The sequence below is a fragment of the Montipora capricornis genome, chromosome 6 (assembly GCF_036669925.1).
Source record: "Montipora capricornis isolate CH-2021 chromosome 6, ASM3666992v2, whole genome shotgun sequence".
Classification (NCBI taxonomy): domain Eukaryota; kingdom Metazoa; phylum Cnidaria; class Anthozoa; order Scleractinia; family Acroporidae; genus Montipora; species Montipora capricornis.
This window is the reverse complement of record NC_090888.1, coordinates 62,338,204-62,353,203: the sequence shown is the minus strand read 5'-3', so window position 1 is coordinate 62,353,203 and position 15,000 is coordinate 62,338,204. Positions and strand designations below refer to the sequence as shown.

Below are 15,000 nucleotides of genomic sequence, written 5' to 3'. Positions count from 1 at the left end.
TTGGGAATGATTAAGTTGTTGATTCATGTTGATTTCTTTCATTTCTGGCCTCATGTTTCCGCCAGATTTAACAGATTTTTGCTCTACTGTTAGCTTTATGCTCGGTTTATAAAGTTGTGAATATTCATTTGTTTCTCAAATTTGAATAACAAGTTTGTTTTTATTTTTTTAATCTACCAAGGAATTCGCCCACAGCAAGAAAGGAATTATCTAATAATGTGTTGGGTCGCCACCGAATACTGGTGATAGTTCTGTCCTAAAATCAGAAACAGCTCCAGCGCAAAATATGACATTAATGACAAGGGCCTAAGTGAGTGCTACGTCTCGTGCATTGCACCAGAAGAATTGCTCAATGATCCCTCATTTGTCGTTTCGCCCGTTGCTAAGCAACTAACTTATCATCCTTATACCCTAAAACATTCAATAGTTAATTTAACTAACCGCTTCATGCACCATTTGACAGAAAACAACATGATATTTTGCTACTAAAATCAAGTACGGCATTGCTTTAAGAGTTTTTCATCTTTCTATCTAACGCCGAGTGGGAGTTCATCAAAATCTATAACGGCTGTCCAAGATGTCTCATTTTCAAAGTACAGTAGGCAAACCAGCATGACAGTGTAACAATGTCCTTTCTCAAATTTTCAACCGTACTTTAATTTCTTTTGCCGCCTGTTTCATTCGGCGGAATCTGGTGCCATGTCAAAAATTTCACTAAGCCCTCTCCTTAAATTCTAAACTCTGTAACTATCTGTTGAGGCGACTCTCTCTCCCTGGAGTACCCAGAGAAAAATCCCGCAACAACAACAAACATAAAATTAAATGTAGTCAAGATGAAGTCAAGAGCAACTTAAAATAAATAATCTTCCCCCAAGGAACGGGAAAATTCTCATCCCTTGGGAGGGATCCCCTGTAGACTGGGATCTCTTTCATCCCTACACTACAGCACAAAACGGGTCTTGCTCCATAAATGCGCATGATTTGGTCCAAACTGGACAACATCTACCAAAGAAATCACTAGTGCTAAAATTTGGTTTTATCAATGGAGTTAATCATGTAAAATTGGCCACCGTACAGAGATTCTAAATTATACGGTGGCCAATTTACATTATCAACTCCGTTGATAAAACCAAATTTTTGTATACTACTTCCCCACCGACACAGCACCACAGTTTCTTTAGAAACTACCCCCTTCTTAAATCATGCTGTTCGACTTGTATCCCTTTTGATTTTTCATATCACCTGTAGTAAAGCTAGTTGGCAACCACAAAGGATGAGTCAAGCGTTATAATTCTCTTGCTTTGTCAATATCTTAACCCTCTTTAGATTCAAGTGCGTCGAAACTTTCGAGTTACTGATCGAAAGGGGAGCGAATCCCTCCTTGACCTCTTCCAATGGTAGCACCGCCTTGCACTTTGCCGCCCGCCGTGGAAATGACCAAATAGCGGAACTTCTCCTTCGTCATCCCAAAGTCGACGTCAATGCCAAGGACTTGGCGTCAATGACTCCCCTTCATCTGGCTTGTGTTAGTGGAAACGTGGCGATTTCAAAGATGTTGCTGGGCAGAGGAGCCGATCTACGAGCAAAGTCAAATGAGCTGATGACCCCTCTTCACACTTCTGTGTATCACGGAAATACGGAAGTTACTGCTTTGATTTTGCAATCAGGTGGATTCATTGTTTATGCGTTACTTCATTACTTTTCTTTCTATTTTCCTGGCATTTCCTGAGATAGACAGCCAGTTTTCACAGTCATGACCGGATGAAAATACAATACATTTTATAATTAATTAATGGATCACTCATTCAGAGCCGATGAAACACAATAAACTAAACGACAGAACAGACCAACAACACTCATTAAGAATCCCAACTGAGCGGAAGCAAACCATTTGGCTATTTACTTGGGATGCCATAGACATACCACGTCTTAAAACCAGTGGAATGTATTTTTTTGTCTGTGTTGTTTGTTTTGTGCTCCGATCGGGTGAATAAGCACTTAAGGACGGTGCCTACTATTGTTATTGGGCATACGTTCTGCGCATCTTGAGATACTCGGATTTCCTATCGGTGATGCTTACTAATACAGGGATACTTTTGCGCGGTTTAAAACTATCCGGAGAAAGTAGATCTTAGTAAGTACTCTTGGTATCCAAAAAGAAAATTGGGGGTAACCATGCATTTTTCAGAGATAATTAAGCTTCAATTTGAGAAAGAACGCCATACATTGCTTTGTATTTTAAAACTTTTTACACATATTATTCATGAATTATCTTTGAAAAATGCGTGGTTACCCCCAATTTTCTTTTTGGATTTCAATAACACTTGTTAAGATCTACATTTCCTGCATAATCACACACCGGGGCAAAAATATTGTTAATTAGTAGGCACCGTCCTTAATAACTAGCCCCAAGGGAAACAGTGCATTCTGAAGTGTCTGGCGACTGGTTTTGCTGCTCGACGATAGCGCTCTCCCGAGGTGCTAACCCTCAGCTATGGTGGTCAATTTAACATATCTTGTTAAACCCATTTCTGTGTTTCCATTCCCCGACGACGCAGCAACACGGTTTTTTTCTTCAGTACAAAGTTAACTCCTTCATCCATCTTGCGCTACAAGAGCTAAAACCCGATAAACAGTCTGCTTTTCGTTTCAGTTACTCATGCACGTGGTAATATGAAGGAGCTTGTTGGAGATAGGGATTCTCACAACAACACAATTCTTCACCTCGCAGCCGGAGCAAACGATATTAACACCGCCGAGTTGTGCCTCCAGTACGGAGCCGAGATCGATGCTCGCAGATCCGACAGCGAAACGCCTCTTTACGTTGCGACAGTGAAAGGGAACTTACAAATGGTGCAGTTGTTGGTAAAAAGAGGAGCCGATGTTGCTGCCAAGAATGCAGAGTCCAAAAGCGTTCTTCACAGGTGAGTAAGATTTTGTTATGATTTCATACACTAGTGACTGCTTTATTTCAAAGATATATCCTTTTTTTTTTAGTACAATAGGCATCTTTTCAATTGAATTTTAGGCATAGGTCATAGGGATGGGGTAAGTAAATTGAGCAAATGCGCAAGAAAAGTTAAGATTCCCTTAACGTCACTGAACAATAAGTAAGTTTCGTTCTTCTGAACCCATTTGTGGCAACAACAGTCCATAAAAGTTATACATAACGACGCAATTGATGCTCACTCCATTACTGACGCAATTCTTAATGCGTTCCTCAAGACATTAACTACAGCATTGAGTCATTTTTGAAAATTGAAAGTGATACGCCAGTAAATTTGTTTTACTGGAGTAACCTGACTAAAAGATTAGTTCCATCTAATTGAAACCAAGCTAAGGACCAAAACGGAAAAGGAAGGAAAAAAATTCTTAAGGCCTTTTGTTTTTCTTCAACATTAATTCTCCGGCTTCACAAGTTCTTGTAGTTTCTATAAGAAGGCTTTTTTCTCCTTAGGGCAGCTGTGTTTAATCGCGATGACATAATCTCGTTTCTTTTGGACAACGGTGTACCCATCGATACTCCTGATGCTCATCACAACACGCCTTTTCTTGATGCCGTGGCAGCCGGTCAGACAAAATGCGCTCGACTTCTTTTTCAAAGAGGAGCTGACTTCAAAGCATGTGACATTTACATGAAGAACTGCGTTCACATGGCAGTCGAAAACGAACATTTGGAAACATTGAATATGCTCTTGGAAGAAAAATATCTTTTACGAAATCTCTACAGTCCTGATGTCCAGGAGCGAGTTCCACTCCATTATGCTGCAATGGTGAAAGATGTCAGAGTGAGTTAATAGCCAGCCACTTCCGAGTTCATGTCTGCCTTCTCTTCAAAGCGAGTCTAAGAGCGACGTTTTTGTGATGCTAATTGATTCTACTTTATCTATTTAAAAGTAATTTTCGTAAGAAGAACTTTGCACTTAGACTCGCTTTGAAGAGGAGGCACACATGAACTCGGAAATGACATTACAATTCTCGCATACTTGACCGAACACCATAGGGACTCAGTCTAGGGTCAATGAAACGAACACAACTTACAACAATTTTTTGGAGATCCCAATTGGCCGGGGCAAACCCGTTGGCTATTTACAAGTACAGCCGAGAGGTTGAACCAGAAAATACCAGTATCAAATTCAAAGAGTGATCAGAACGGGTCTTGAATCCGGGGTCTCCCGGGATCTCCAGGCAAGCGCCCTAACCACTGAACCACACTGCCTCCATTACACATATTGTATGTATTTCTCTATAGTTAAGCCTGTGCAATAAAATGACTCCTACTGAGCGGCCAACGGATCGTCTTCTTCATATGTTTGTTTCGCGTGTTTATTTATAACTAAATATTAAATAAACGTTGGATTTATGGCTGCTTTGAAGCAAACCAGAATAATTGTTCCCGGAAAGGTATAAAGATTTTGACAGGTAAAAACGAACAAGAAGGTAGGTGTTCTGAACATCCCCTTGATCTATTTTTGTTGGCATTCTTTGTAAGATTTTGCTTCTCTGGATTTATCTGGATAATAGGTAATGGATGCACTCTTGAGCAAGCACACAAAGTTCATATTCCACGATGAAACACAGCAAACCCCACTGCATCTCGCTGCCCAAGAAGGAATGTTTGCGCACGTTGAAGCGTTGGCGAGGCGAGTAGCTTCTGGCTTAGACGAACGAGATGATAAAGGGAGAACTGCACTTCATAATGCAGTTATGAATGGACATAGGTAAGCATCCTCTGTACACAGTTTTTTCACTGTAAGGTAAACATTTTCGTGATTGCCAACAAACAGAGGGAGGATCTTTGCCTTCGCGACAGTATGTACCAATTCAAATCAATGTAAGAGGTGGTTTAAATCAGTTTTAAAATCTATCAAGCTTGAAAGATGTTAAAAACTGCACAGAAAGCTTGTCGTTTCTCATTTAGTACTTTGGCAAAGACAACCCAACGAACCCTATGTATAACCATAGACCAACAAAGTGGGTAAGCACTAGGTTACGTAGTAAATTGAGGACAATAATTGCATTTCTTTTACTTTATTTGAATAGCAACTCATCGGTAGCGAAATGTCTCAAATTTCAGAAAAGTTTGCTACACTTTACTAAAACTCGGAGCCGACGCGGATTGTCCAGACAATGATCGTTGGACACCATTGATGTGGGCATGCAAACTGGGTTTTGAAAAGTCATGCCAAGAACTGCTGACAAAGCAAACAACTTTGGATTGTGTGAACATGGAAGGGGACACAGCTTTGCATATTGCTTGTCGACAAGGTCACGTGAATATAGTTGAACTGCTACTGGACAACGGTGCAAAAATGACCGTGTGCAACACGCAGAGTCAAACGTGCTTGGAGTCTGCTGTCCGGGCAGGAAACAGCGACGTAGCCATGACAATGGTGAAACATTCAAGGTACGGTCGGTTTAGTAGAGCTGAAGTTCATTTCATGTTAGACTTTGCCTCCAAAGCCAACCGCATAATCTGTGTGGTGCAAGCTTAGCATACTTATAGTGTAACATGCAATGATGCAAAAATGCAATAAAATCTAAATAGGCGAAACAAGAAGAAAACTTGGCGACCGCTTTCGCGAGGTTTTCGGAGATGTTGAAAATAGACCTGTGCAAAACAGTTGCGTGCTACATGAATTTTTATCTTCCAAATCGCTCTAGTTAAAACAGAACTATCTACCCTCTCTCTCTTCACCAAGGCAACACAGATAGCTGGAAAAAATACTTAATTATAATATGACTGCTGGGTTCAAACCATTTACGAATTGCTTTGTTTGTTATCAGTTGTGGAAACTGGTTTAATATGTGTTATCTTGGTTAAAGTGTGAGTACAAATGATGAGCTCATGCTTTTGGAAAGTAACAAGAGTTCACACTTGAAATTTATCTTGCAGATGGCATGAGATAATGGCACACAAAGACAAGTATGGACACTCGCCTATGAAGCTCCTTATAGAGCATTTTCCCGAAAGTGCAGAGCTGTTGATGGATCGATGTGTTAAGCGCTCTGAGATGACAGGCTCAGATGATCCTAACTTCTCCATTACCTATGATTTCCATCTCCTTGATCCAGGTCCCGATGACCCAGTTTTCGCCTTGGGGCGACGCTTCTTCGGACCCAGGACTATGGTGAACAGTGAAAGGATGAAACTATTGTTGCATCCACTTACACAGGTTCTGTTGAATCGAAAGTGGTCCACATTTGGACGCTTTTTATACTATTTCAACTTTCTGTCGTACTTGCTTTTTGTCGGTTCGTATTCCGCTTTTATCGTCACTGAGAGACAGAAGCTAAACTTCACAAGGTACTACCGCTACGAAGAGGAGAGCGATGAGTGGGAGTGCGAATATTTTGTCGATGATGGTTATAGTTATAACGACAGCGAAGAACTTGGATTTTATGAATGCCACCCTATATTAATCATCTACGAGGGTCAAACCGGATACAACGCAGGAATTTCATACGTGGTGTTTTGGTTTGCAGTTATCCATCTCCTGAAGGAGATCATGCAAATTATAATCCAGAGATGTAGATACTTCAAGGACCTCAGCAACCTGCTGGAGTGGCTCCTCTATGGTACATCATTCACTTTCATGATTCCATACGTTATGCCAAAGGGCATAACCCAACAATTGTTTCAGCGAATAGCAGATCCTTACAATCTATGGTTAGTGGGAGTGACATCGGTTTTCCTCTGTTATGCCAACTTGGTGCTGTTTCTCCGCCGGTTTCGTCTGTTTGGAATTTATGTCACCATGTTCGTGGAAGTCACTAAGACAGTACTCAAGGTGTTTGTTGTTTTTGTCGTTTTCATCATTGGTTTTGCCATTGTCTTCTTCGTCCTCTTCAAAGAACAGGTAAGAAGTTTCCCTTACCAATTAACTGCATGCACTCAGCTGCTGCCCGTTTGTCAAACGTAATCACAAGAATGGCGCAGTGGTGACAGCACTCGCTTTCCACCAATGTGACCTTGGTTCGACTCCCACACTCAACGTCATATCTGGGTTGAAATCGTTGGTTTTCTACTCTGCTCCGGGAGCTTTTCACTAATTTTCTTCTTTTTCTCTTTGAGCGGAAAGCAAGATTTTGAAATGATATCCCGCTTTAACTCATTTTATGTGATTTGAGGTTATTTTCATTCGGTCTCTTGGTAGAGGATTCATGTCATCATCATCATCATCATCATCATCATCATCATCATCATCATTATCATCATCATCATCTTCATTATTACTAGTGTTAATGTTCTTTTTATTACTATTACTTTACCTTCGGCGTATTTTACACTAAAGACACAATATATGTGAGACAAAGTTGAAAAAACATTTTTAATACACGTAAAAATAAGTTTAGCTGTTCATGCAGTATTTAAGACCGACAGAAGGTGGGCTATTCACCGTACCGGCAGTGCTTTTTCCAACATTCAATACAGGGGATGTAGTTCTTCTCAGCGCATAGCACGCCTTGTGCTTGTCTTTCTAATAGGTGAACTTCTCAGACGAACGGCAAGTTTCGACTTGGCTGGTCTTGCACAAATCATGCGTTGTGCCTAGAATAATTACCACCTTGGAAAGTAATGAAAATACAAGACTGTTATTTTGTAAGATAAATCGCATAAGGTACTAATTTATACTTTAAGCAAGAGCCGATACAACTTAGGTTTGATTAATTAGTAATGTACTATATTTCGGCTGGCCAAACCAACCCTCTTCAGGGGTTACAAATAGAGTTTACACTGGATTGCTCTTATGTATAAATGGATGTTGACGTAATAAATTGTATGCATTATTTACATAGTCATCGATCAGACGACACGTGATTGATTGTGAGCTTGTGATTGTGATGGAAAGTTCTCCCTTTTTGTTACAGGATGCATTTCTTGATATAGGACGAGCTTTCATCTCGGTTATGGTAATGATGGTTGGAGAATTTGAATTCGACGACAAGTTTATAAAAACCATCGGGAAAAAAGAGCACTACCACTCAAACGCCACTCAACCCTTTTCCTGATGCATCTTTTGTCTTCCTGGCGATCTTTCTGCTTCTCATGTCTATCATACTAATGAACCTTCTGGTAGGTCGATAATTTAGTTATTTTAATAAATGCGTTCACCGTAATATTTCAAGGAAAGTGATGAAGAGATTAGTGTCCAACAAGCTTTTAAATTGGCTGTTGTCTGCTGATGAAGTTGCTTGAGCGTTTCGTCTTAGCCTATACTTTTGGGGAGGCGGCCTGGACCTACGGCGAGGGATTTGCGTATGCTTGCGTTGTGTTCCAATCACACTCTGACACGGAATGTAGTTTTTTTTCAATGGTCCCGAATTTAAGAATAACACACTCAGTAAATAGGTGAATAATTTGCCTCCCGCCAATTGGGAATCTCAGCCATTTTTATCTAAGGTAGAGCTAGGGCGGGTGAGTGGGGGAAACAACATAGAATCTGGGGTAGGTTACAGTATTTTCCCTGCCCTTTCTAATAAGGGTTATTTTAATTTTTATCACCAATGCTTTTTTTGTGATAAGAGCGATTCAAACAAAATGAAAAGAGCCATTGCACGGCTTCCCTAGCCGGCAAACGCGACATTTTTAACAAATAAGAACATTGACCAAAAAATCGATCGTTTAGCAATGTGTTTTAGATAAACGTGGTTGTTAGGTGGAAGTGCAATGTTAGAGTATTAATCCGAAGTTCCAACGATCGAGGATTTTCGAAAGTCATAAGCCGGGTTGAGTCCCCTTAATGCGGTGCACGTGACTTCAAGGTCGTGATACTGGTTAGTTGCGCGATGAGGAATTTTCGGAATTCACCCTCTCAATTTATCCTTTCTATGATAACTTTGTCATTTCCATTTCGAAATAATATTTCAAAAAGGCTTGCTTCAACAGCTCCATAAGTGTAAAACTGAACCACGTGCTCACGTGGCTTTCTTTTATTTTCTTAGGTCGGTCTTGCCGTTGGAGATATCGATTCTATACAGCATAATGCCACTCTGAAACGGTTAGCTATGCAGGTTGAGTTTGTTGCCGAGATCGAAGAGAGCTACCCAAGGTTTATCACGAGGAGACTTTATCGGCCAACGTTGGTATTCAGACCCAATCGCCCAAGCAGATGGAAAAGGTAAGTTGCGGTTTATCATGTTGTTTTGTCATGATGCAGCCCACCCCTCTAGCTTAAACTCTTGCTTTCTCTAAGATTGCTCCAAAACGTCTTAGAGATAGCGGCCCAGCTTCTTGTGTGATGAGCTATTAAATGAAACGGGATGTTGATTACTACTGACATCTGGTGAAAGGAACTTCCATTCCTTCCCTCGTAAGCCGTAAGACTCTGCTCGTGTTCATTAAACGGGCCAAAATAAGGTGAATACGAATAGAAAATCATCGCCATTCTGCAATTTGCACAACTGCGGCTTTTTTCGTTTTGTTGCTGAATACTTTCTCCATAGGTGATATGGTCCTCTCGTTCACGAGATAATGGCATTTCCCCTTTTCATTTGTATTCTAGTGATCGCAATGTTCTTTGTTTCTTCGCTTACCTTGCAAACGTTATCATATCAATTAAAAAATTAAGACACTTACGCTTATTTTTCTCATCAACAACGGTACTTACTGCCAGATAAGCCTGCCATAGAATCCTTGATTATGGTCACTTCTCAAATTAAATACATGAATTCTAATTCAGTGTGTCGCCATCTGTGGGCAAATCTGAACATTTCTGGTCCCTTTATTAATGTTCTTTTCCTGACGTTTATTTTAAATGTCTTGCGCATCGACTTCCCCCTCGATGAATGGAATCCATTAACTCCCTGACGATGCGACTCGAATCGACTCGATTCGTAAACATTTTCTGGCCCCTTCATTGCTTGTTTCCTTATTTCTTTTATGAAATGATATATGAGATCATATATATGAACTGCGGATATGAAATCAAGTGAAGCTATGATCTTCGCAGTTATGAACGCAATTTTTGCAATTGTGTAAAGAAGCCTGAAAAATTCAGAACTTCAACCGGGTTTGAACCCGTGACCTCGCGACACCGGTGCAACGCTGTTAATCGCACCGCACCGTATCGCGAGGTCACGGGTACAAACCCCGTTGAAGTCCTGAATTTTTGAGGCTTCTTTACGCAATTGCAAAAATTGCGTTCATAACTGCGAGTATCATAGCTTCACTTGATTTATTTCTTCTATATCTGTATGTCCCTTAGACGAGATGGAGAAGTGATCGGCATAGAGCGACTTTTGTACGACCTTCAAAATAGTGTTCGCAATTTGTTTCGCGGACCAATGTTTGGCAAGACTAAAACAAAGCTTCTCCTTATTCCCGACAAGGAAACTCCAAAAAGAGCAGTAAACAGTTCGATTGCCCAATCACATTACTGCGTTATAAATGACGTCAAAGCGAAACTTTCCAGAAAGTTCCACGGAGAGAACATGACATTGTTTTCTATCCGCTTTCGCTAAGCCAATGACAATTCGCGCTCGTTATTTTTGTTCGATAAGCCAATTAAACGCTTTGCATTCTTGCTTACGTTCTGTTTCACGTTTATTTTTTCTAAGTCACACCAAAGCGCTCTAGCCAATTTAAGCAAATTGTCTCTTATAGCAGATACCTGGTTCATTGGTGGGGGAGTGGATAGCGGTGTCCCCGGATCAATCATTATCCACTAGATAACTCAATTGGTTTTCCTAGTGTTCATCCGCTGTATAGTAATTTATCCAGAAAATAGCGCTATCCCCTTTTGAACAACCAAGGCCTGAAAAATTCAGGTGGCTCCACGGGATACGAACCCATGATCTCTGCGATGCCGGGACAATGCTCTACTAAGACTAATCGACTCAGTTTTGGTACATTGGCATGACTAGAGGAATTTCTTGGGCTCATTTGTTCCGGTGAATGACTCGATGAATGAAAGAAGTGTATAGTTGAAGTGCGGGATATAGACGACATGGAAGAGTGAGCCTCGCACTTCAATATATGGACAATTTAAGCGGCAAGTGTGTCGACAGAGCGGTTTTCAATTGTGTGTCGAAAGTACCTAGCGAATTCGTGTTCTTAGGCCCTTGTAGCTGGACCGCTGTTTGTGTTATTTTATTAATCAAACTAGCGAATTGCTTTGGTTTTGCATAACGTCACTCAGTTATTGGTCGAAGTTCTCTCGCCACTTTTTCAAACAATCAGAACTGAAACCAAACCCAATCGTGGCCGGCGCGTGCATATCTTCCCGCGCTTTGTGTCGGCTACGTGATTGGTTTACTGGATTGTCTCCGTCCTTTTTCATTGGCCAAAGTAAATTACTTTGGTTTTGGTTTTACGACACTCGATGGAAACTCGCTCTAGTAGATACCTCGCAAACAAGACTTCCACCAAGTCTTGAAGACGAATCAACTTAGTTTGGCTGTATTGAACAACCCGTTTAAATAGATTCGACGTTCTCAATTTTCCTCTTTTCTTGTTCAGGTTATGGCTTGGCTTGGAATCAAGAACTCGTCTAAGCTCGACTTTGGTCTTCCTGCAGACCCGGGTGATTCCCAATTTATCCGAGTACAACCAGGTTAGGAAGCAATTGGATAAAACCAAAAGACGCATCAAAACTCTAGTGAATGTCATCGACGCTCAGAACACTCTGTTGAGAAGACTGGCCAGAAAAATCGACCCTGGCGGCGAAATGGACTCACGCAGCCTTGAAGATATCAGGCCCATTATGGAAGAGTGTCCAGATATCATAACATCAGACTTCCTGGATGGACAGTCGCCGCAAGAGACCGACGAAAATATGTCTCAAAGAGGACCTGAAATGACAGCTTGCTAAACGGAACATTTTTTTCAAGTTTAAATAGAACTTATGCGCACAGGTCGTTGATGTTTCCAGCTTCGAGTTTCTGCTGAGTGATGTTCATTTTGCATTTTTTGAGAAAGAAATATTGACCCCACACCAACTTTGACATTTTTTTTGTCAGAGGCGTATTTTGAAAAGCTACAGAGGAGAGTATTTACTTTATGCGGATTCTTTACCAGAATGAAGTACCACAAGCTATGCACAATCCTTTATTTTAACTCCGAAATGCAGGGTTATGTGATTAGTCCATATCGTAAATGACTTACAGAAGGTAAGAGAAAAACTCTTACCAGAGAATCTTGAGGGAAAACTTTCTCTGGCCAAACCAAATACTAATGCTATAAAACGAATCTTTTGCTCTAGCAGGGCTTGTTTATGCAACAACTTGCCCCAAGACTTAAAAAAATGCTGGCTCTGTTGGACAGTTTGAACGAGTTATCAAGAAGATATCTCACATATTGGATTCCCATGTACACGGCAATCATGTAATACAGTTGTAATGAGTTTTACATTACACATTACGTCTTTCGTGAGGAGACCCATTTAAACGTAAAAGAGAAAGTATACAAAAGTGCAAAACATTTAATTTTTTAAACGGAGCTATGAAACCACTGACGTTGAGAGGTTAGAGCGTCGCACCGGTATCGCAAGGTCACGGGTTCAAATCCCCGGCGTTGAAGTCCTGAATTTTGCAGGCTTCTCTATGCAATTGCTAAAATTGCGACCAGTACTTCGAGGATCATAGCTTTACTTGATTTAATATCCGCAGTTCACTATTGATTCATTTCATATATATCATTTCGTTCATTGATCATTCCTCGAGGGAAAAATTAGAGCTCACAATTAACTAGCAACAGCTCTCAACGTCAGTGGCTTCATAGCTCAGTTGGTTAGAGCGTCGCACGGTATCGCGAGGTCACGGGTTCAAATCCCGTTGAATTTAGCGCATTTGCGAAAATTGCGTCCATAACTATGAGGATCATAGCTTTAACTTGGTAATATATCTGTTTAAGCGCGGGGTCTACACTCCCCAGTGAGGATGATCCACCAAAGTTAATGTCGGAAGAATTTTTACTAAAGATAGGCTGTGGAAAAGCATTCCGCTTTTACAATAAAATGATTTCCTAGACATTCCCCCGTCTTCCATGCTTTTTTACCCATATACAAAATTCAGGGAAGTAAAAACCCGTCCCTGGAAGGGTACAATATTAAAGTGTTTATTATTTCAAATAGGACGGCCTCTCTCTGGCGCATTAGGAGCGATTATGGAACCAACCGAGTATATGATTACCCGATTCATAAAAAAAACGAAGAAAGCATTTGTTTTCGACTTTTTGCAACAGAGTTTTTGTATTTTTAATTTTGATGATTTTTTGCTGTCACAGATACTGTTTACCTGACGCAAACTTTTTATAATGCCAAAACGTAAACCAAAGTCAAAATGGTATCCTATAGGTCCTGTTTAAACGGAGGGAGGGTGCCCAGCTAACCCAAGTTACCCGGTTAACCGAGCTACTATGTGGGAGGGCTAACTTTTTTCCATAAACGTTTCTTTAGAAAAACGACATTCAAGCGTTTGTACATGCTAGATAGGGTAGCCCGGCCTACCCGGGGCACCCTGTCTACTTGCCCGGGCCAACCGGCTAGGGCGGGTTAGCTTTTTTGCCATGTAAACGTGTTCGTACCTGGCAATCCCTGGCAGCCGCCGAGGTGAGGTAAACCTCGATCAAAAACATGCTTCAGGTGATGCACACTGACTCAGGAGGAGTGCGACAAACAGCAGTCCGTATAAACTTGTAGGGTTGCAGCCAAACTAGAAGCTGTTCTTTTGCATTGGCTTTTTTGTTTGTTGTGCTTAGCGGCCTCTCAAAAATATAACCCATGCAGGCCCACTGACTATACCGGTTGGGTGAGGTTTGCATGGTAAAGGCATAGCTCTGATCTTGGTTTCAACCCTTCTGGAGCGGGGCACTCTCCTTCCATGTAAACAGGCCCTAAGCTATCTGGACTTTTGTCAGAGGATATGTTGTGGTTTAATTTTGTTCTGTTTGAAATTTTTTTAAAACCGGTCATGTCTTTTAACCAGTTTAAATTTTTTAAAAAACTGGTTTATTTTATCAACTCTTGGGGGTGTAGTTAGGTAAAACAAAATGGGAGGCTTATTTTTTAGGGAGTTACAAAAAGAACTAAAGATATCTCTCCTTTTCTACTCACGACCCTCCCAGATCTACCAGCAGTTGTAATACACCTCCTGAGATGCTAACCGGGTTTAATAAGTGCGTAAACCTAGTTGAGAGCTCAAAACCAAATTACGTAAAAAGCAGGGCCGTGTTGCTAGTACTTAAACACGGAATGCCGGAATGAGGGACTGCCGGAACGGAAGGAACGCCGGAATACTTAAAACCCGGAACGCCGGCATACTTACACATGGGAACGCCGGAATAATAAAAGAAAGGAACACCAGAATACTTAAACATCGGAACACCGGCATACTAAAAAGAAGAACGCCAGAATACTTAATTCTGACAACGGGAACACATGGTGTAAGTACAAAACAATGGTGAAATATGAAATATGGGAAATATGATCTACATCACACAACTGAACACCTCGTGAACCAAACGAGAAGACTTTAATTATTATTGTACGTCACCACGATGAATAACCGCAACCTGTTTTACGCACAATAAAAGGGTTCATATTTCACCATTGTTTTGTACTTTAATTTTTTGCCCCGCACACTAGCTGGGGGGGAAGGGGGGGAGCAGTGATCCAATTGTTCAGACATGTTCAAAAATGCTCCAAGTTTGAGTATTCTGGCGTTCTTTTTTTAAGGATTCCGGCGTTCCATGTTAAGTATTTCGGCGTTCCGTGTTTTAAGTATGTCCGACGTTCCACGTTCGGCCTATTCATCAGTCCGGCATTCCTTATTAAGTACTAGCCGGGGGCCCCCAGCAGTGTAACTAAACTTACATGAAAGCTAAACCATTCAAAAATCTGAGTGACTAACTTCACCACTAAGCTGAGCATTTAACCCAAACCATTTTAAAAAGTATTGTTCCCATGCAATATTTTAAATAAATTATTATTTTTATTTGATCGCATCAGAGGAAAAACAATCTATTATAATACTATTCAAATGATTTCTCTCTAGTTTATT

At 40.8% G+C, this 15,000-nt stretch overlaps 2 pseudogenes; both read left to right on the top strand.

Moving 5' to 3' along the window:
* The window catches only part of LOC138054265 (transient receptor potential cation channel subfamily A member 1-like), a 13,047-nt pseudogene extending 1,234 nt beyond the window's left edge, over nt 1-11,813 (top strand).
* A 207-nt stretch (nt 11,814-12,020) lies between these two features.
* The window catches only part of LOC138054264 (transient receptor potential cation channel subfamily A member 1-like), a 17,892-nt pseudogene continuing 14,912 nt past the window's right edge, over nt 12,021-15,000 (top strand).